Below are 22,775 nucleotides of genomic sequence, written 5' to 3'. Positions count from 1 at the left end.
CCTGGGTGGCTCAGCTGGGTTGGTAATGTTATTTGTGATTGCGTAGAAACTAATTTTCAATATATTCAGCAAAGATAGGTAGCTAGACAGACATGATGCAAATATAGCAAACTATCATCACTGTATTATTCTTTCAAATTTTCTGTATGTTTGAAATTTTTCATATTAAGAAGCTGGGAGGGAGGTGGGCATAAATAAATCCTGGGAGCTGGGGTGCCTGGGTGGCTCAGTTGGTTAAGCATCTGACTTTGGCTCAGGTCATGATCTCAGGTCCTGGGATCCAGCCCCGCAAGGTCTGGTGTTTCAACCTCAAGTTCAATGTTTCTTCCACCATATACCAAACTCTCTTCTTATTAGGGTGACTCTACCCTACTCATAGACAGTGCACAATTGGCAGAAATATCAGAACCAAGTGATCTAGTTTATTTCAGGCCAATACTCACTAATTAGAACTGCCCCAACTACTCCAAAATGACTGAAGTCAGAATATCTGAGATCAAATGGATCTTTCAAATGCCTTGAAAGAACTTCAATAGCTCTCAACTTTGGCTACACATTATAATTATTTGGGAAACTTTAAAAAAATAATGCTTGAGTCATACTAGGTCTGCACTGTGGCCTGAGCTTTGGGCATTTAAACACTAGCCAGGTGATTCTAATATGAGGCGAAAGTTTAGAACCACACTTTTCATAATACATTATTTAATTTACCTTATATGAGGAAACTGAGTCAGGTGGGGAATGTGGCTTATGAATTTGCTCCAAGAAAGTGATGGAGAAAGCTTTTTCTTCTTTTGCTTATTATAAAATTTGACTGTTTCTTAAATTTGTTTTTTAATATAATACAGACCAAATCGTATGTCAGAAAATCAAATAAAACATGACTAAACAGAATCTAAAAGTGAACTATACCACCCTGTATTCCATCTTGATTTTTTTCTATGTCCTTGGAGTCCCTTAAACCCTTCTTAGCTTCCATGCTGTCATTTAGAAGATGATGGCCTAACATTTTCCAGATCTAGGGACACTATGATTACTTTAATCCTTGTCTATTTGACTTCAATGTTAATCATACTTCCCTGAGGAACTGGAAATCATTTGGTGCAAGATCTCTAACTCTTCTTCCACAAGTGGCTGCTTTTCACACTATTCTCTCATCCTCCTCCTTTCAAAAAGTAAATCCAAGCTGGAAGTTAGAATGGAGGCTACCTAACAATACCTGGTTCATCTCTATCATTGCCTCCACCCTAATTTTTCATTGGTATTTTCACTGTTATACTTAAGGAAACAATGAGAGTCAAAGTTATTAACAACGCTGGAAATTAGGACTGCACAGCTCAAAGAACTGTTGATCCAAAGATTACTTTCCTGCCCAAGGCAGGAATGGGGCTTGAAATACAACAAAAGAGCTAGGCAGGAAGGTAACAGATTTCTAACCCCCACATGTTGCTCCACCTCCTCCAACTACCTGCTCTAAAACAGCTTTCTCCAGAGGCACCTGGGTGGCTCAGTCAGCTGAGCACCTGATTCTTGGTTTCGGCTCAGGTCCTGATTCTCAGGTTCATGAGACTGAGTACCGAGTCTGCTCCGCACTCAGCACAGAGTCTGCTCCACACTCAGCAAAGAGTCTGCTTGGATTCTCTCCCTCCCTCTCCCTCTGTCCCTCTCCGCCCCCTGTGCTCACTCTCTCTTGCTCTCAAATAAATAAATATCTTAATAAAAATTTTTAAAATAAAACCGCTCTCTCCAGAGCCAGCAATGGCAGAGGGTGTACCACCCTACTATGACAGACCCACTTAGAACAGTCAGCACTATTACATGCCCATGGCCTCCCCTCTCTACTTCAGGTTCTATAATACACAAAGTAGTACACACATCTTGGAATCCGAAGACAGACGCCGGAAGACTTGGGCAAGCAAGAGCCCTATGAGCCTTACATTTAGGAACCACAGGTATTTGTAGCTTAGGCTTCAAATTATCAAAAACAAATTCTCTTTTCCAAAGTCAAATTACCCAGGCCACAGAAAGCATCCCCCTTGGCCCTGTCCCCTCAATCAAGTAGGAGGCACAAAAATGACTGCTAGACACAAAAAGTATTCCGAAACTATGTGCAGCAATTAGTCCTTGAGCTTAACATCTGAAAGGACAATTTATAGTACCAACAAGTAGCCAGTGAGGTACCTATCTATCCTGTTTATTTGGTAGGTGCTAGACCTATATGCCCTTCTCTTTTTTCAAGGAAGAATAACTGAGGGGAGGTGACATTCCACAACATAAGAGAAACTCTGATTTGTAATTCAGAAAGTGAATATGTAAGGAGGAACAGGTTAAATTTTAGATATCAACTACATTATTCTCAACAAATCTGATAAAACATTGAAATGAGAGATCAAAGTCCATAGACAGAAATGAAAAGAAGTAGGTGAGATACAAAAGTGGAAATAAGAGAGGGGAAAAAGCAAAGGAAAAATCATTTAAAAAGTAAATATGCCAACTCAGATTTCAAATCCTAGAAGTGTAAAGAGCAGAATACTTGATTAGATGTATGGGGATTACAAATTTGAGAAACTTCCATAATAGAGACGGAAAGGACAAAGTAAGGGAAACTATGAGAGAAGATCAAAAAGGAGAGAAGAGAGAAGTAAATTTCAACTAATTGTTATCCCTGAAACAAATGAACAGAAACCATAATCAAAGTTTTTTTTGTTTTTGTTTTGTTTTAAATATTTATTTATTTGACACAGAGAGAGCACAAGCAGGGGGAGCGGCAGGCAGAAGGAGAAGCAGACTCCCCGCTGAGCAGGGAGCCCGATGCGGGACTCGATCCCAGGACCCTGGGATCATGACCTGAGCTGAAGGCAGATGCTTAACTGACTGAGCCACCCAGGCGCCCTTTGTTGTTGTTTTTTTTTAAGTAGGTGCCATGCCCAACATGGGGCCTGAACTCACAACCCTGAGAGCAAGAGTCGTATGCTCTATCCACTGAGCCAGCCAAGTGCCCCAATAATCAAAGGTTTTTAAAAGGGAAATGAATACTTTCCTGAGTCAAAGAATGTTCTGCATTTCTAGCTCAAAAAAGCTCACAAAATACCTTAGGCAACTGATGAACCATTGAACACTACATCAGAAACTAATGATGTACTATATGCTGGCTAATTAAATTAAAAAAAAACAGGCAACATTACTGAAAAGATAGTGACAACTAGATTTTTTTCTGGTAAAACTTTTAGATTTCAAGGATAAAGAAAATGCCCCACAATCAACCGACAAAGAAAAAAAGAAGTCATACACAGAGAACCAGAAATCAGGCTGGCCTTAGATTTCTGCTTTGTAAGACCAGAAGACAATGCCAAAATAGTAAAGAATTAGGGATGGAAAATAATGTAACCTAATAATTCTGCCCTCTCCCTAACCAAGCTGTCATTCAATGTAAAATTAACATAAAGATACTTTCATCTAGTACTTTTCATAAAAATATTATCTGAATAATAATTAACCAAAAACAAAGACCTTGAGAAGGGATGAAATCAATTAAACATAGGGCTAAGTCTAAAAAATTGTCATAAATATGATTAGCACCAATGCTATTTTTTTTTTATATCAGACATTAAACTTCTAATTGTTTAGACAGAATTCTGCTACCTCTTACTGCCCTCCATTCTACTTCAAAAGTCTTTCAAATGTTCAGGTACTTAATAGCCTTCAATTCCTTTCTAACCACGGGGTTAAATGTGTTTTTCCTACTCAGCTTTATAGCCTCCATGGGATAAGCTCTGAGCACAAATGAAGAGTGTGAATTCTGGGCCTTTAATACCCAACATCCAGGAAGTGTCTATAAAGGTGCAAGACCAGCCCTACTCTAGTTATATAGCCATCAGAGGTTGGCTACTTACCATGTCTACTCCCTCATAGCCATTTTGCATGATGGCTAACCCTAACCCTATCCCTAACTCATAACCCTAACACTACCCTAATCCCCTAATTAAGGAATGAAATATTATGCTCCTTATCCTTGACATTTAACTATATCAATTACTTGGTATTGTGATTGATTTTTTCTTTCCACAGTATTTTTCTATTTATTCAATGCTGCTTATTTATTGAATAAATAGCTTGAATAAATGCTATTTTTTATTTTTTATTTTATTTTATTTTATTTATTTATTTATTTATTTATTTATTTATTTGAGAGAGAGAGAATGAGAGAGAGCGAGTACATGAGAGGGGGGAGGGTCAGAGAGAGAAGCAGACTCCCTGCTGAGCAGGGAGCCCGATGCGGGACTCGATCCAGGGACTCCAGGATCATGACCTGAGCCGAAGGCAGTCGCTTAACCAACTGAGCCACCCAGGCGCCCCTAAATGCTATTTTTTTAAAAAAATAGTTCTTGAAAAGGAAGATCTATAAGGTATGAAATAAAGATGAACTATTACTAGTCATCATCTTCGTCTGAGTACTATGAACAATTCTGTCGTTAATTTAATGGGTTAAATTAAAGGGTAGAGTTTTAGACTAGGTCGAGGTGCATTTGTCTATTCTAGGTATCTTATATAATAGAAACCATATAATAACTGGTCTTTTGTGACCAGCTTCTTTCACGTAGCATAATATTTTCAAGGTGTTGTAGCAAATCACAGTTATTTTTTTTAAATTACCAAATAATACTCCTTACCAAAAAATATCAGATTTATTCATCCATTCATTCATCAGTTGATAGACATTTGGGTTGCTTCCACTTTTCACTATTATGAAGATGCTATGAATATTTGTATACAAGTTTTTTTTTTTTTTAAAGATTTTATCTATTTATTTGACAGAGAGAGAGAGCCCAAGCAGGGGGAGCAGCGGGCAGAGGGAGAGGGAGAAGCAGACTCCCCACTGAGCAGGGAGCCCGATGTGGGGCTTGATCTCAGGACCCTGGGATCATGACCCGGCCAAAGGCTACTGCTTAAACAACTGAGCCACTCGGGAGCCCCTGTATACAAGTTTTTGTGTGGATGCTTTCATTTCTCTTGGGTATATATATACACACCTAGGAGTAAAACTGCTGGGTCGTATGTTCTATGCCTTTTGGGGAGCTGCCAAACTGTTTTACAAAGCAGTTACACCATTTTACACTCCCACCAGCAGTGTACAAGGGTTCCAATTTCTCTGCATTCTCACCAACCCTTGTTATTACCTTTCTGATTATAGCCATCCTGGTGGATATGAAGTGGTGTCTCACTGTGATTTTGATTGACATTTCCCTGGTGCCAAATGGTGTTGAGCATATTTTCACGTTTATTTGACTGGCACAATTTGTTTGGGAGAAATATCTATTCAAATTCTTTGCCCATTTTTAAAAACTGGGTTATTTGACTATTATTGAATTATACGAGTTCTTGATATATATTTTTTCCTATCTTATCTTTAACATTTTATCACTCTTTTATTTTTATTTCAGTATAATTAACATACAATGTTATATTAGTTTCAGGTGTACAGTATAGTAATTCAATAATTCTATACATTACTCAGTACTCATCAAAATCAGTGTATTCTTAATCCCCTTCACTTATTTCATCCATCCATCCCCCCCACTCCCACCCCTGTAATTACCAGTTTGTTCTCTACATTTAAGAGTCTGCTTTTTTGTCTTTTCCTTTGTTCATTTGTTTTGTTTCTTAAATTCCACGAGTGAAATCATATAGTATTTGTTTTTCTCTGACTTATTTCATTTAGCACTATACCCTCTAGATCCATCCATATTGTTGCAAATAGCAAGATTTCATTTTTTATGGCTAATATTCTGTTGTGTATACAGATCACATCTTCTTTATCCATCATCTATTTTTTTTAAAAAAAGATTTATTTGAGAGAGAGAGAGCGTGCGCCAGGGAGACGGAATGAGATTCTTAAGAAGACTCTATGTGGAGCACAGAGCCCAACTCGGGGCTCGATCTCATGACTCTGAGATCACGACCTGAGCCGAAACCAAGAGTCAGAGGCTTTAACTGACTGTGCAACCCAAGTGCCCCTATCCATTCATCTACTGATGGATACCTGGGCTGCTTCCATAATCTGGCTATTGTAAATAATGCTACAATAAACATAGGGGTGCACATATCTTTTAGAATTAGTGTTTTCATATTCTTTGGTAAATACCCAGTAGTGGAATTACTGGATCATATGCTAATTCTATTTTTAATTTTTTGAGATGGCTGCACCAGTTTGCATTTCCACCAACAGTGCACGAGGGTTCCTTTTTTTCCACATCCTTGCTGATACTTGTTATTTCTTGTGTTTTTTATTTTAGCCATTCTGACTGGTGAGAGGTGATATCTCATTGTGGTTTTGATTTGCATTTCCCTGATGATGAGTGATGTTGAGCATCTTTTCATGTGTCTATTGGCCATCTGGATGTCTTCTTTGCAGAAATGTCTGTTCATGCCTTCTGCCCTTTTTAAAACTGGATTATTTGGGTTGTTTTTTTTGTGTGTGTGTTGTTTCGTAAATTCTTTATGTATTTTGGATACTAACCTCTTATCAGGTATGTTGCTTGCAATATCTTCTCCTATTCAGGGGCTGTCTTTTTGTTTTGTTGATTGTTTCCTTTGCTGTGCAGAACATTTTTATTTTGATGTAGTCCTAATAGTTTATTTTTGCTTTTGTTTCCCTTGCCTCGGGAGACATATCTAGAAAAAAATTGCCACAGCTGATGTCAGAGAAATTACTGCCTGTACCCTCTTCTAGGATTTGTAGTTTCAGGTTTCACATTTAGGTCTTTAATCCATTTTATTTTTGTGTATGGTGGAAGAAGTGGTCCAGTTTCATTCTTTTGCATATAGCTATCCAGTCTTCTCACCACCATTTGTTGAAGAGACTTTTTCCCATTGCATATTCTTGCCTCCTTTGCTTAGATTAATTGACCATATAATTGTGGGTTTATTTCTGGGCTCTCTATTCTGTTCTATTATTTTATGTGTCACTTTTGTGCCAGTACTACACTGTTTTGATTACTACCGTTTCACAGTGTATCTTGAAATCTGGATTGTGGTAACTCAAGTTTTGTTCTTCTTTTTCAAGACTGCTTTGGCTATTCAGGGTCTTTTGTAGTTCCATACAAATTTTAGGATTATTTGTTCTAGTTCTGTGAAAAATGTTGGTGTTTTGCTAGGGATGCATCAAATCTGTAGATTGCTTTGGGTAGTATGGACATTTTAACATTAGTTCTCCCAATCCATGAGCATGGAATATCTTTCCATTTGTTTGTGTCATCTTCAATTTCTTTCATCAGTGTTTTCTAGTTTTCAGAATACAAGTCTTTCACTTCCTTGGTTAAGTTTATTCCTAGGTATTTTATTCTTTTTGGGTACAACTGTAAATGGGATTGTTTTCTTAATTTCTCTTTCTGCTACTTCATTATTTGTGTATAAAAATGCAATGGATTTCTGTATATTAATTTTGTATACTGCAACCTTACTGAACTCATTTATCAGCTCTAGTAGTTTTTTGGTGGAGTCTTTAGGGCTGTTTTTGTTTGTTTGTTTGTTTTTAAGTAGGCTCCATGCCCAATATGGGGCATGAGTCCCATGCTCTACAGACTGAACAGCTAGGTGCCCCAGGGTCATATATAGTATCAGGACATCTGCAAATAGTGGAAGTTTTACTTCTTCCTTACCAATTTGGATGCCTTTTATTTCTTTTTCTTGTCTGATTGCTGTGGCTAGGACTTCCAGTACTATGTTGAATAAAAGTGGTGAGAGTAGATATCCTTGCCTTGTTCCTGATCTTAGGGGAAAAGCTCTCAGTTTTACCACTGAGTATGAAGTTAGCTGTGGGTTTTTCATATATGGCCTTTATAATGTTGAGGTATAAATCCTACTTTGTTGGGGGTTTTTATCAAGAATGGATGTTGTACTTTGTCAAATGCTTTTTCTGCATCTATTGAAATGATCATATCATTATCCTTTCTCTTGTTGATGTGATGTATTACGTTGATTGATTTGCAAATACTGAACCACTCTTGCATCCCAGGAATAAATCCCACTTAATCATGGTGAGTGATTTTTTAAATATATTGTTGGATTTGGTTTGTTAATTTTTTTTTGCTAATATTTTTTTTAAGTAATCTACACTGAAGTTGGGCTTGAACTTGCAACCCCGAGATTAAGAGTCACATGCTCTTCTGACTGAGCCATTCAGGCACCTCTGCTAATACTCTGTAGAGGATTTTCCATTTATGTTCATCAGAGATATTGGCCTGTAGTTGTCTTTTTTTGTACTGTCTTTATCTGGTTTTAGGGTGAGGGTAACGCTTAGGCCTTATAGAATGAATCTGGAAGTCTTCCTTCCTCTTATATGTTTTCAAATAGTTTGAGAAGAATAGGTATTAACTCTTCTTTAAATGTTTAGTAGAATTCACCTGTGAAGCCACTGGGTCCTAGATTTTTGTTTGTTGGGAGTTTTCCAATTACTGATTTAATTTCACTGCTGGTAATCACTCTGTTCAAATTTCTATTTCCTCCTGATTCAGTTTTGGGGGGTTATATGTTTCTAGGAATTTATCCATTTCCTCTAGGATGTCCAGTCTGTTGGCATATAATTTTTCAGAATATTCTCTTATAATCCTTTGTATTTCTGTGGTGTTAGTTGTGATTTCTCCTCTTTCATTTCTGATTTTATTTGAGTTCTTGCTCTCTCTTTTTTTTGATGAGTCTGGCTAAAGGTTTATTAATTTTGTTGATCTTTTCAAGGAGGCAGCTCCTGGTTTATTAATGTTTTATTGTTTTTTCAGTTTCTATTTATTTCTGTTCTATTCTTTATTATTTCCTTCCTTCTACTGGTCTGCAGTTTTATTTGTTCTTCTTTTTCTAGCTGCTTCAGATGTAAGGTTAGGTTGCTTATTTCAGATTTTTCTTGCTTCTTGCAGCTGGCCTGTATTGTTATAAACTTCCCTCTTAGAACAGCTTTTGCTGCATCCCAAAGATTTTGGACTCTGGCATTTTCATTTTCATTTCTCTCCATGTATTTTTTTATTTCCTCTCTGATATCTTGGTGGACCCATTCATCGTTTAGTACCATATTATTTAACCTCCATGTATTTGTGTTCTTTCTAGATTTTTTTCTTTTGACTGATTTCTAGTTTCATAGCACTGTGGTCAGAAAAGATGCACCATATGACTTCAACCTTTTTTAATTTGTTGAGACTTGTTTTGTGGCCTAACATGTGATATGTTTTGGATAATGTTCCATGTACACTTGAAAAGAATATGTATTCGGCTGTTTTAGGATGAAGTATTCTGAATATATCTGTTTGATCCATCTGGTCCAATGTGTCACTCAAAGCCACTATTTCCTTGTTGATCTTCTGCTTAGATGATCTATCCATTGGTGTTATCTTATTGGATCATTCCCTTTATGATTATGTAGTGTCCTTCTTTCCTTCTTTGTCTCTTGTTACACTGAGTTCTTGACATAATTTATATACAAATCCCTTATCAGATCTATGATTTGCAAATATTGTCTTCTACTTTGTGGGTTGCTGTTGGTGACTTTTCTTTTTATCTAGTTCTGATTGTTTATTAATGAATTTTGTGTCACATTTCTTTGTGGGGGAGGATAATTTTATAGTTTGGGACAAATTGGTAAAATATTTGGAAAAAACTTTGTTAAATTCTCATTCACAATTGTCTTAGTCTGTTTGAGCTGCTATAACTAAGTACCACACACTGGGTGGCTTATAAACAACAGAAATTTATTTCTCACAGTTCTCTGGAGGCTGACAAGTTCAAGAAAATTGTGCCAGCATAGTGGGATTCTGGTGAAGACCCTCTCTCAGGTATTGCTTCTCCATTAAGATTCATCTTTTCAGAAATATTTAACGTTATGAGGGACGCCTGGGTGGCTCAGTCAAACATCTGCCTTCGGCTCAGGTCATGATTCCAGGGTCCTGGGATCGAGTCCCATCTGGGCTCCTTGCTCAGTGGGGAGCACGCTTAAATCTTTTTTTTAAAGATTTATTTATTTATTTGAGAGAGAGAGAGAGAGAACGCGCATGAGTGGGGGGGGGAGGGAGAAGCAGAGGGAGAAGCAGACTACCCGATAAGCAGGGAGCCCGAGGTGGGACTCGATCCAAGGACCCTGAGATCATGACCTGAATTGAAGGCAGACGCTTAACTGACTGAGCCAACCCAGGCAGCCCAAGCCTGCTTAAATCCTAAAAGAAATATTTAACGTTATGAGAAATGTTCATGTTTTAAATAGGAAAGTATATAAAATTGTATTCATTATTTCATTTTTCTTAATTATCGTGTTTATTTTTTTTAAAAGATTTTATTTACTTACTTGTCAGAGAGAGAGAGAGAGAGAGGATGCACAAGCACGGGGAGTGGCAGGCAGAGGGAGAAGCAGGCTCCCCGCTGAGCAAGGAGCCTGATGTGGGATTTGATCCCAAGACCCTGGGATCATGACCTGAGCCGAAGGCAGACACTTAACCGACTGAGCCACCCAGGTGTCCCTTAATTGTGCATATTTATGCACAAATAAGGGCAAAGACAAAGGAAACTCAATAATAAGACAAACAATGCAATGAAAAATGGGCAAAAGATTTGAACACTTGACAACAAGCATGTAAAAAGATGCTCAACATTATCAGTCATCAGGAAAAAGCAAATTAAAGCTACAAAGAAATAACACACCTACAATAATGGCTTAAATTAAAAGAATGATAATATCAAATGTTGACAAGAATCTAGAGCAACTGGAACTCTCATACTGGTGGGAACGTAAAAATGTACAATTTGGCAGTTTCTTATAAAGTTAGGCATTTACTTATCATAGGACCCAGTAATCTCACTCCTAGATATATGTCCCAAATAAATAAAAACATGTCTATACAAAGACTTCCTATGAAAGTTAATAGCAACTTTATATTAGCCTGAAACTGAAAGTAAACTGCACACAGCCCAAATATCCATCAATTAGTAATGGATAAATTGTAGTATAGCCATACAGTAGAATACTGCCCAATAAAAATGATCAACTACTGTTAGGGTTATCTACCAGTAAAAAGAGGGGATTTTGTCCTCTAGGGGACAGGTGGCAATGTGGAGACATTTTTGATTGTTACAATCAAAGGAGGAGAGGGGAGTGCTACTGGCGTCTGGTGGACAGAGGTCAGGGATGCTGCTAATATCCTACAATGCACATGGCAGTCTGAAAAACAAATTATCCAGCCCAAAATGTCCATAGAAAAACTCTGAACTACTGATATATGCAACGTGGGTGAATCTCGAAAACTTCATGATTATCAAAAGAATCAAGGGGCGCCTGGGTGGCTCAGTCATTAAGCGTCTGCCTTCAGCTCAGGTCATGATCCCAGGGTCCTGGGATCAAGCCCCGCTTCGGGCTCCCTGCTCCGCGGGAAGCCTGCTTCTCCCTCTTCCATTCCCCCTGCTTGTATTCCCTCTCTCGCTGTGTCTCTCTCTGTCAAATAAATAAATAAAATCTTAAAAAAAAAAAAAAAAGAATCAAAACATTTCTATGACATTTTAGAACAGGCAAAATGAACAGCAATAGAAACCAGATGGGTACTTGCCTGGGACTGGGGTGGAAATTAAACAGGGGCACAAGGTAACTTTGAAATGTTCTATAGCTTGACTGGTAGGATATATACATTTGACAAAATACACAAAATACAAACTATACACTTACAGTGAGTGCATTTTATTGCATGTAAATATACATAAAAGATTGGTAAAAAAAACCAAATTGTTGAAGGTGGGTAAAAGGTACATGGAAGTTCATGATAGTATTCTACTTTTGTATCTGTCTCAATTTCCATAATAAAATGTTTTTTTAAAATAATATATAAACACTAAATGATTCAGGAAGAGGCCTTAATTGAATCTCTCAACAACAACAAAAATACCCAAGATAAAAATCTCACTGTGAGTGTGACCTTAATGTCTCTGTTCTTGAAGTGAGGAGAGGCTGATGTGAAAGACAGAGGAATAAAGAGATACAGTTTGATATAGGGAAGGTAAAGAAAATTTCACAAGCTGCTTTTCCCCCCCAGTCCTATCTAGACCTAGCCTGGCACTAAGCCATTCCTTCTTTGGGACAAGTATTCCTAAGATGGCCACCAATTATTCCAGGTTTCTGGTATTCACATCCTTGTGTAATCTCTTCCCCATGAGTGTGGGCTAGCCTAGTGACTAGCTTGTAACCAACAGATGTTAATGATGGGATGTCACTTCCATGATTAGGTTATAAAAGATGGTGACTTCTATTTCCCTAGAACACTCTAATTATTGCCTTCTCAGCATGCCACACTGGAGAAGCCACACGACAAGGAACTGAGAGCAGCCTCCAGCTAATAGCCAGTGAGAAACCAAGGCCCTCAGTTCAACATCCCTTGAGGAAGTGAATTCTACCAATAACCAAATGAGCTCAGAAGCAGTTTCTTCTTCAGTCAAGCAGATGAGACTCCAGCCCTGGCTGACAACTTGACTGCTGCCTCTGAGAGACTCCAACACAGAGGACTCACCTAAGCTATATCCAGATTCCTGACCCATGGAAACTGTGCCACCATAAGTATGTGTTGTTCTAAGCTGCTAAATTTGTGGCAATTTGTTATGCAACAATAGATAACTAATGGACTCTCCCTGGATATCCTGCTGAATATTCACCTCCTTCAAAACTGGCAGGGGACGCCTGGGTGGCTCAGTCGGTTAAGCGTCTGCCTTCAGCTCAGGTCGTGATCCCAGGGTCCTGGGATGGAGTCTCATGTCAGGCTCCTTGCTCAGTGGGGAGCCTGCTTCTCCCTCTGCCTCTGCCCCTCCCCCAGCTGGTGAGCATTTTCTCTCTCTCAAATAAGTAAATAAAATCTTTAAAAATAAATAAATAAAACTGGCAGTTTCTTTAAAAGTTGGATATACCATACAACCCAGCAATCCTATTGCTAGGGATTTACCCAACAATGAATGAAAATATGTCTACACAAAGACTTGTGTAAAAATGCTTATAGCAGCTTTATTCACAATTATCAAAACTGGAACCAACCCAAATGTCCATCACAGGTAAATGGATAAACAAACAAGTTACATTCATACAACAAGATACTACTTAGCATTAAAAAAAACCGAACTACTGATACATGCAACAACATGGATAAGTATCAAAACTATGCTGAGGGGCGCCTGGGTGGCTCAGTCGTTAAGCACCTGCCTTCGGCTCAGGTCATGATCCCAGGGTCCTGGGATCGAGCCCCACATCAGGCTCCCTGCTCTGCGGGAAGCCTGCTTCTCCCTCTCCCACTCCCCCTGCTTGTGTTCCCTCTCTCGCTGTATCTCTCTCTGTCAAATAAATAAATAAAATCTTAAAAAAAAAACTATGCAAAGGGAAAGAAGCTAGACACAAAAAACATAATATATGAATTTCTAGAACTCTAGAAAATGCAAAGCAATATATTGATGGGGGTGCTGGGATGGAGAGACTGCAAAAGAGTATAAAGAAACTTTAGGGAGATCGAAATTTTCTATACCTTGGTTGTAGTGGTTGTCTCATAATAAATAGTATAAACTAATAAATACTCATCGAAACATGTTTCACTTTAAAATGGATGCAGGGGGGTGCCTGGGTGGCTCAGTCGGTTAAGCAGCTGCCTTTGGCTCAGGTCATGACCCCAGGGTCCTGGGATCGAGGGGGGGCTCGATGGGAGCCTGCTTCTCCCTCTCCCCCTGCCTGTTGCTCCCCCTGCTTGTGCTCTCTTTCTGTCAAATAGATAAGTAAAATCTTAAAAAATATAAAAATAAAAAAATGGATGCAGGTAAAAAATAAATAAAATAAAATGGATAATTTGTATGTAAATTATACCTCATTAAGTTGATAAAAAAAAAAAAACCTTCGTCAAGCCTTAACTCCATCTGATACAACTGTTTCCATTATCCTACCTCAGCCGTCAAACAGTATTCTACAGATAAATTACCCAAACGGCAGAGAATCTGGGGTGTTTTGAATTTTACAGTAGCTACAACTTACAGAACACTATTATATATCAGGCACTGTTCTAAGCACTTTGCATTATTAACTCAATTAGTACACCCAACAATTCCAAGGAATAGATTCTATTAACCCCTTTTTTTCCAAATGAGGGAACTTAGGCACAGAGAAGTAACCTGCTTACGACCAGACTGCTAGTAAGTGACAGAGCCATTATTCAAGTCCAGGCAGTCTGATTCTAGAGGCTGGGCTCTCCACAACCACCCCACTCTCTCAGACCACTGGAGTATTCGCTAAAAGCATATTCTCACCTCACTGGAGACTGACAGTCATTCACTCATTCAACAAATATTTAGGCACACAGTATATGCCAGATATTGTTCCAAATGCTAAAGATACAATGGTGAAGAAAATACAGACATGGTACCTGCTTTTATGGGGCTTACATTCTAGTAAGAACTTAGGTTTAAAGCATGGGATTCTTTTTTTTTTTTATTAATTAACATATAATGTATTATTTGTTTCAGGGGTACAGGTCTGTGATTTATCAGTCTTACACAACACCCAGCGCTTACCACAACACATACCCTCTCCAATGACCATCACCCAGCCACCCTATCCCCCCACCCCTCTCCCCTCCAGCAACCTTCAGTTTGTTTCCTAAGATTAAGAGTCTCTATGGTTTATCTCCTTCTCTGGTTTCGTCTTGTTTCATTTTTTCCTCTCTTCCTCTATGATCCTCTGCCTTGTTCTTAAATTCCACATATCAGTGACATCATATGATAATTGTCTTTCTCTGATTGACTTATTTCTAAAGTGCAGGATTCTAAAATCAAAATATTTATCCCCTTATTTATGGAAAAAAAGTCACAAGTTGCAATAGGGGCCAGATCTGTTTTAGCTAGAGCTGTTGTTCCCAAACTTGTCTGCACTTTAGAATCACCTGCGGATCTTTTAAAAATTCCAAAATCCACATCATATTCCCAGGCCAATTAAATCACAATGGAGTGAAGAGTAGGGAAGGAAGGGAAACAAAGGCATCAATAATTTGCCAAGTTCCACAGGTGAGTCCAATGTGAAGACAAGTTTGGGAAATCACTAAGCTAGGGTTTTTATCTGACTGAATAATGATAAAATTCATTCACGGTGACAGAGTGAGACATAAATGAATGGGGAGGGGAGCCAAAACTCTATATACTTGTCTTTCTCTGAATCAGAGATTTCAAGGTACCTTTTTTTTTTCAAGGTTATAAATTCTGAAAACATGAGAAAGAGGGCCAAATATTTTCCTTCTTGGCTTATTCATGCCTCCATTCCCCTCCAGGATCATAGACAACTAAGATACTCACCTTTTAATCTTTTTTTAGTACTTCCCATGAAACCAATAAAGAATTCTGCCATATTACATATATTCAACATAACTCAAAAAGACAAGGCTCACTTGCTTTTCTATTAAGAAACTGCTTTTCTAATAAGCAGATCTCATTTAATTCAGTTGCTTTGGGTCCCATTTACATGTCAAATGCAGCCTGCCAAACTAAAATGCCCCATGGACAGTGAGATCAAAATGCCTTCTTTTTAAAAAAGTAAACTCTATTTCTATCTAATTCAATCCTTATCAACTGAAATCAATTTTTTAACAAAATAAGATTGCATTTGTATTCTATATAAACAACAGACCTGTTTAAGAACTCTCTGACCACTCTCAGAAAAGATAACAGATGTTCAGTAGGACCCCTCTCCATTCCATCCAGGACCTAGATAGAAAGGGAAAGGGGCAAAGAGGAAGACAAGAAACATCAGAAGAAAAGACTAAACATATAAACCCAATAAACCTATTCAAAGTAAATTTTTGTGACTGGCCAAATTCTTTCTTTCTACCACTGTTTCTGCTAATTTCACTCTAAAAAGGGTTGTTAAAAGATATGAGATTACCTATAGTCTCAAATCCAGTGGTTTTTTAAAAAGGAAAGCTTTCATAATCATCAAGAAAGCTTTTTCAAAATACATCAATAGTGGTTATACAAGGGTGTTCATTTTATAATCATTACCCTTATGATTTGTGCACTTTGCATTGTATGTGTCCTACTTTAGTTAACAAATATGAAAAAACAGATATATCTCTCTTGGGCAGAACCCCTGAAGGATTCTAATGAAGTATGTAGCAGAAACAGTCCCACAGAGGTTGCATGATTTGCCCTAGATCATGTATGTAGTTAGCTACAGACTAAGTCTTTCTTGTCACTTTCCTACCCTTTCTGTTGTAAAACTATAAACGTGCTGATAATAATATACTTTTTAATTTAACATTTATTCTCCTACTTATACTCTGAAAAAATTTTCATCACAAATGACAATGCAAAAACCAAACAAGCAAGCAAACAGAAAATATAGATGTCCTGGGTTCAAAGCTGTGCACTATCACAGCTGCTGCACCATCTGCATAAGTAAGTTAAATAAAGCCTAATTTAATTATTATTCTATCTGCTTTCACTTTAACCAATGAATATCTGGTTATGGAGTGATCTGTAATGGGAGTGGGGGTATGGGCAAAATGGGTGAAAGGAAGTGGGAGGTAGGTGAAAGGAAGTGGGAGGTAGGTACAGGCTTCCAGTATGGAATGAATAAGTCATGGGGATGAAAGGTTTAGCATAAAGAACATAGTCAGTGATATTGTAATAGAGTTTTAGGGTATCAGATGGCAGCTACATTTGTGGTGAACATAGCACAATGTATAGAATTGTCAAATCACTATAGTGTACACCTGAAACTACTGTCACATTCTTTTTTTTTTTTTAAAGATTTTGTTTATTTATTTGACAGAGAGAGACACAGCGAGAGAGGGAACACAAGCAGGGGGAGTGGGGGAGGGAGAAGCAGGCTTCCCGCGGAGCAAGAGCCCGATGCGGGGCTCGATCCCAGGACCCTGGGATCATGACCTGAGCCGAAGGCAGACGCTTAACGACTGAGCCACCCAGGCGCCCCACTACTGTCACATTCTATGTCAACTATACTTTAATTAACAGCTTTGTAAAATAAGAATCCTAGAATTCTTCTGGATTCTGCCTCATAAACACAAGCGTATCTTCAGCTTGTGCCAAATATAAATCTTCCAGATTTGCTGTCTGGGTGTAAAACCTTCCCTTCTCAGAGATGGCTAGTATAGGGGTGCCTGGCTGGCTCAGTCAGTAGATTCTTGATCTTGGGGTTTTAAGTTCGAGCCCCATGTTGGGTATAGAGATTACTTAAAATCTTAAAAAAAAAAAAGATGGCTAGTAATAATATCCTCAATACTTTATCAAGAGACTCTTCTACATGAATTTTTAACTTTATATTTTGAAATCATTTCAATCACTTCTCAGCCTTTTGGCTAAGATCAAGTGAAATCATTTCAAACTTACAGACCATAAGTTATTATTTTTTTTAAAAGATTTTAAGTATCTCTATACCCAATATGTGGGGCTCAAACTCACAACCCTGAGAGCAAGAGTCACATGCTCCACCAACTGAGCCAGCCAGGCACCCCCATGAGTTATTGTTTAAATAGAAATTATGTGTAGAGGGCGCCTGGGTGGCTCAGTCGTTAAGCATCTGCTTTTGGCTCAGGTCATGATCCCAGAGTCCTGGGATCGAGCCCCGCATCAGGCTCCCTGCTCAGCGGGGAGCCTGCTTCTCCCTCTCCCACTCCCCCTGCTTGTGTTCCCTCTCTCGCTGTGTCTCTCTCTGTCAAATAAATAAATAAAATCTTAAAAAAAAAAAATTATGTGTAGAGAAGTCCCTCATAATTTCTAATCCAGAATTTGAATACTTTGAATGGATGCATTTGTTCAACTATCCTTTACCAACTGCTTATTATGTACTAGGCAGGGTAGGTACCTTCCTGCTCCTGAAGTTACTATATAAGAAACAAAAATTTTGTAGAATGAGGAATTTAAATAACATTTATATGAATGCCTAAATCTGGATATTACACTTACAGTACTTAAAATAAGTTGGCCTGTTAACCACATAGCCTTAAAAGTTTCGAGATAACTTATAAGGCATTTAAAAAGTGAATAAACAGTTAAATGTGAACTGTCAAAATGATCTGTCATGGCACAACTAAAGATCCAATCCCATCCTTCCTACACCTCCTGAATCTCTTATAAAACTATTACATGCTTCCTGTTCCTAAGCCCAGGGCTCCCAAGGGAAGATTTATGCAAACCTCCAATCAAATCATAGAAACTTAGTACCTGAAAGGATCCACAAAACGCCTGTCAGAGAGATTGGCATTTCAATACTATAACAACAATTGGTTTGCTCCTGGTAGGAATAATAGATAATTTAAGGGATTAGGGAATATTAACGTTAATTTTTAAATTTCAATTCTGACATTTTAGCATAAGAAACAAAAGATAAATTCGTGAAATATGAAATTTGAGATTCCTAGAACTACTCATCCTAAACACAAATATAGTTAATTTAAGCACAATATAAACCAACAAAATAAGTCAGAGGCTCAAAGAGATTTTCCCCATATTGTTAGAGGTCATGAAAGTGGATAAAGTAAAATTTAGAAAAAACTACTTTATACATCATGTTCTAATTATGAACACCACTGTGTTCTTTTAATCCTAATAAAGCTACAGTAAAAATAAATAAATAAATAAATAACACAGGTTTGGAGTACCAGTCTTTTAATCCATGCTCAAAATATACAAATAACATTGAAAAGTTGATCAAATCCTACAATATAGGAACTACTAAAAACTTCCCTAAAAATAAACTGAGAACCTTAGCAGAGTAAGAACTAGAGAGTCCTTGACAATCATCTGGTCTAATATCCTAATGGAAAAATTGAGGCCTGAGTGAATAGTTTGAAGTTTCTTAGTAGTAGGAAGGTCTTTCATTTCATATGTGACACTTCTTTACAAAAGAATTCATTTTAAAAGCACTAGAAAAGTATGGTATAATAAATAACAATAAGAATGAATGTTGTCTTGCCATAAGATGGAAGACAGCTTTAAAGAACTATGGCGGAAAAACAAAAACAAAAAACAGTGGTGGGGCACCTGGGTGGCTCAGTTGGTTAAGCAACTGCCTTTGGCTCAGGTCATGATCCCAGGGTCCTGGGATCTAGCCCTGCATTGGGCTCTGTGCTCGGCGGGGAGCCTGCTTCTCCCTGTCCCGCTCCTCCTACTTGTGCTCGCTCTCTCTCTGTCAAATAAGTAAAATCTTTAAAAAAAGAACAATGGCTTTTTTTTCTCTCTATTAAATTTCCAAAACAGTTAAATCATGAGATCTGGGCTCTAAGTTACAGAAGTCCCTAGGCCGTCATTCTAAGAGTTTACCAGTGTTTCTTCTTCTCCATTGTCTTATATTCATAATGACAGTGTTGTCAGGCTTTTCTCTCTCTCTTTTTTTTTTTGCTTTATGCTCTTAAAATTGTCACTTTTTAAATCAAACACTGAAGTTGTAAGATCAGCTTTTAAATCCTGTAGCTACCATTTCATCATTATTGATGACCCAGATAAATCCACTTAGCAAACCTGTAGACAGAACTGTATTAGGTGAATACACTATTGCTAATATTTTCAAACACAGATATAGGATTCAAAATAACTTGGAACAGTTTAAAAAGTATTTCTTCAAAGTTCAAAAGAGATTACTTAAAAACTAGAAAATCTATACTATGCTTATCGCCAAACAATGAAAAAGAGAATATTTTGATCAGAAGAGGAAATTCAGTGGCAAGATAAACAGGTTATTTATACTTAAATAAAGCACAAAGAAATAAATCTCTACCCAAATTGCAAAAAAGAGAAAAACAAAATTAAGGTAAAAAATTAGTAACAATAAAACAAAAATATAAAAATTCATTAGTGGGGTGATGATAAGCAAGACATGAACCCATAAGTAATAAAAACTGACAGACATGATCAGGTAAAAATAAAAATAGTCTGTATGTCAAAGAAACCACAAAGTCAAAAGCCAAATGATAGACTGGGATAATATATTTGTACCCTGTGACAAAAAAATGGGTTAATATCCTAAATACACAAAAGCACCTACAAGTTGATTAAAGAGTACAAAATTAACCACCCAAGAGAAAAACAAGAACTGGTAAAGGCAAGCAGAATAGAGAATACAAATGTAAAATGAATGTATACAACTTATTAATGGTCAGGGAAATGAAAATAAAAATAAGAAAACTCTTCTCAGCTGACTGGCAAAAACTAAAAAGATAATTGTTATCCAGTGCAAGTGGGAATAAGAACTGCAACAACCTTTATGGAAAATAACTTGGACGTTCATAATACTCACATTGTAAGTTTACCTTTTACCCCATATTTGGGGATTTATCCTACAGAAGTAAAAACTCCATTTCGTAAAGATATATGCACAAGGATATCCACTATTTGTGACGGGGAAAATAAAATTAGAAAAAACCTGATGCCCCTTCAGAAACCTACATAAATGAAACATTATGCAGCCAGAAAAAAAATGAGTTAGATATCTGTTTAATGACACAGAATGAAATACATATTCTACAAAGTAAAAAAAAACAGAATTTGTAGAATAATGTGTATGGCATCATGATAATCTTATAAGAGAGAAAATGAATCAGTATGTAACTTATTTCTAAGACTATAGAGAAAAATATGAAAGAACCACACTAGGCTATTATACTTGGGTAGGTTGGAGGACAGGAACTAGAGAGGAGGAGAGGACTGACTTTTTCTTCATGTACTTCAGATGATGCTCAAGTAGTTTCAATATGCCTATCTGGTTTGGAAGGAAAATCCTATTTAATTCATAACAGAAAAGAAATAGAATTAAGAAAATGGGTGTATAAAAGCAACCAAATGAAACACTCAAAGACCAAGAAATAAAAATACAGGGCACTTACTGAATGGAGCACTGGGTGTTATACACAAACAATGAATCATGGAACACTACATCAAAAACTGCTGATGTAATGTATGGTGATTAACATAAATAATAAAATTAAAAAAAAATACATTCTGGGTGCTTTTTGGGTGGGCATGTAAAACAAATGTAAACCCAACTTTTATGAATTTGAGATTTACCTCCATTTCAAAAAGAAAAATGAAAGAAATTTTTGATACAAGAGCTTTATGCTTTTTAGGTTTGTCTGCTTAGATTGTTTTTTTTAAAAGGAAACACATCTCATCACAAAATCTTGTGAAAGAAATGTCCCCTATTATATATTTGCAATCTGTATCCTTTTTTTGGTTAAGTTACATTGGATTTCAGCTATATTTTGAAACTTGAAATTTATCTATTGTAACAACTCACTACTGGTTACACTGAATAAAATTTTTAAACACAGTGCAAAATTAAAAGGAAAAAAACTAAATCATTTGACAAATGGTCAAATGATATTAAAAACTAGCTAAAAGATTTTAAAAAAATACTCAGCTTAATAAAAGTAAAAAATATATTTGCTAGTCACAGAAGAAAAAAATGCAACTTCACAAATAGAGAGATCTGGAAGTCACAACCTTTTTTTTTTTTTTTTTTTTTTAAAGATTTTATTTATTTATTTGAGAGAGAGAATGAGACAGAGAGAGAGCATGAGATGCGGGAGGGTCAGAGGGAGAAGCAGACTCCCTGCCGAGCAGGCAGCCCGATGCGGGACTCGATCCCGGGACTCCAGGATCATGACCTGAGCCGAAGGCAGTCGCTTAACCAACTGAGCCACCCAGGCGCCCTGGAAGTCACAACCTTAAACCTGTGATCAAAGTTATCATCAACAGTGGGACAACTAGACATTTGTGTACCTTGTGATTTGATGCAATGTGAGGAATATTTAAGTATTTTTGCCAAAATTTTCAGCTATAATCTAATCAAGTCTTTAAACCTTCAGCTTAGGGAAATATAAGAAATAAAGGAATAAATATCATGAAGAAAATAATCAGATAAATTCAGAATGTAGGACATTAAAACTGCTTTGGTCTCAACAAATCAATGCCATGAAAAAAAATTAAAAAGGTGAGGAAGCAGACAAGGAATGGGAACTGTTCCAGATGTTAAAAAGACTACAACTGCATAAATAATAACATGCAAATGCAATGCATGGTCCTTAAATTTGATTCCACTTTGAATAAGTCAGCTATAAAAGTCATCTGGTAGACAATGAGGGAAACTTAAATACAGACTTACTGTTAGATAATATCAAGGAATTACTGATAATTTGTTAGATATGATAACAGTATTGTGATTATGCAGAAGAATGTATTTGTAAGAGATGCATGCTAAAATGTTTAAAGGCATAGTTTCACGATGTCTTTATTTTTATTTTTTTATTTTTCCTGCATTTCTCATTTTTATTTGACAGAAAAAGTTGCTCTTGCTGTACAGATTTAAAAAAACCAAAATGCCTTTAAGAATAGGTGGTGGGTGTAAGGGTGTTTATTCTACTATTTCAGGGGTTGTTTTTGTATGTTTGAAATTTTTCATATAAAATATTTAAAATATTTTAAAAATCCACAAAATTGTGAGGTACCACTATTATACTGGAAGAAAAAAATTATAAAATCCAATAATAACTTGTGGCTAGTGGCAATATAAACTGGTTGTTATTCTAAAGAATAAGCGGGGGCGCCTGGGTGGCTCAGTCATTAAGCGTCTGCCTTCGGCTCGGGTCTTGATCCCAGGGTTCTGGGATCGAGTCCCGCACTGGACTCTCTGCTCTGCAGGAAGCCTGCTTCTCCCTCTCCCGCTCTCCCTGCTTGTGTTCCCTCTCTCGCTGTGTCTCTCTCTGTCAAATAAATAAATAAAATCTTTT

At 37.1% G+C, this 22,775-nt stretch overlaps 1 protein-coding gene across 8 annotated transcripts in view; it reads right to left on the bottom strand.

The window, feature by feature from the left end:
• NCOA6 (nuclear receptor coactivator 6) overlaps nt 1-22,775 on the bottom strand; it is a 103,980-nt gene that overhangs the window by 70,736 nt on the left and 10,469 nt on the right. For 7 of the 8 annotated variants that reach the window (XM_032420174.1, XM_032420172.1, XM_032420171.1 and 4 more), the window contains exon 2: nt 15,662-15,738. The exons of the other annotated variant lie outside the window; for it this stretch is intronic. The gene's annotated coding sequence lies outside the window, so the exon portion shown is untranslated. The remainder of the gene's footprint in view (nt 1-15,661; nt 15,739-22,775) is intronic. 8 annotated transcript variants of the gene reach the window in all.

The sequence above is a fragment of the Phoca vitulina genome, unplaced genomic scaffold (assembly GCF_004348235.1).
Source record: "Phoca vitulina isolate PV1807 unplaced genomic scaffold, GSC_HSeal_1.0 scaffold22, whole genome shotgun sequence".
Taxonomy (NCBI): domain Eukaryota; kingdom Metazoa; phylum Chordata; class Mammalia; order Carnivora; family Phocidae; genus Phoca; species Phoca vitulina.
The sequence above is the reverse complement of the archived record's forward strand: the minus strand, read 5'-3'. Positions and strand labels throughout refer to the sequence as shown.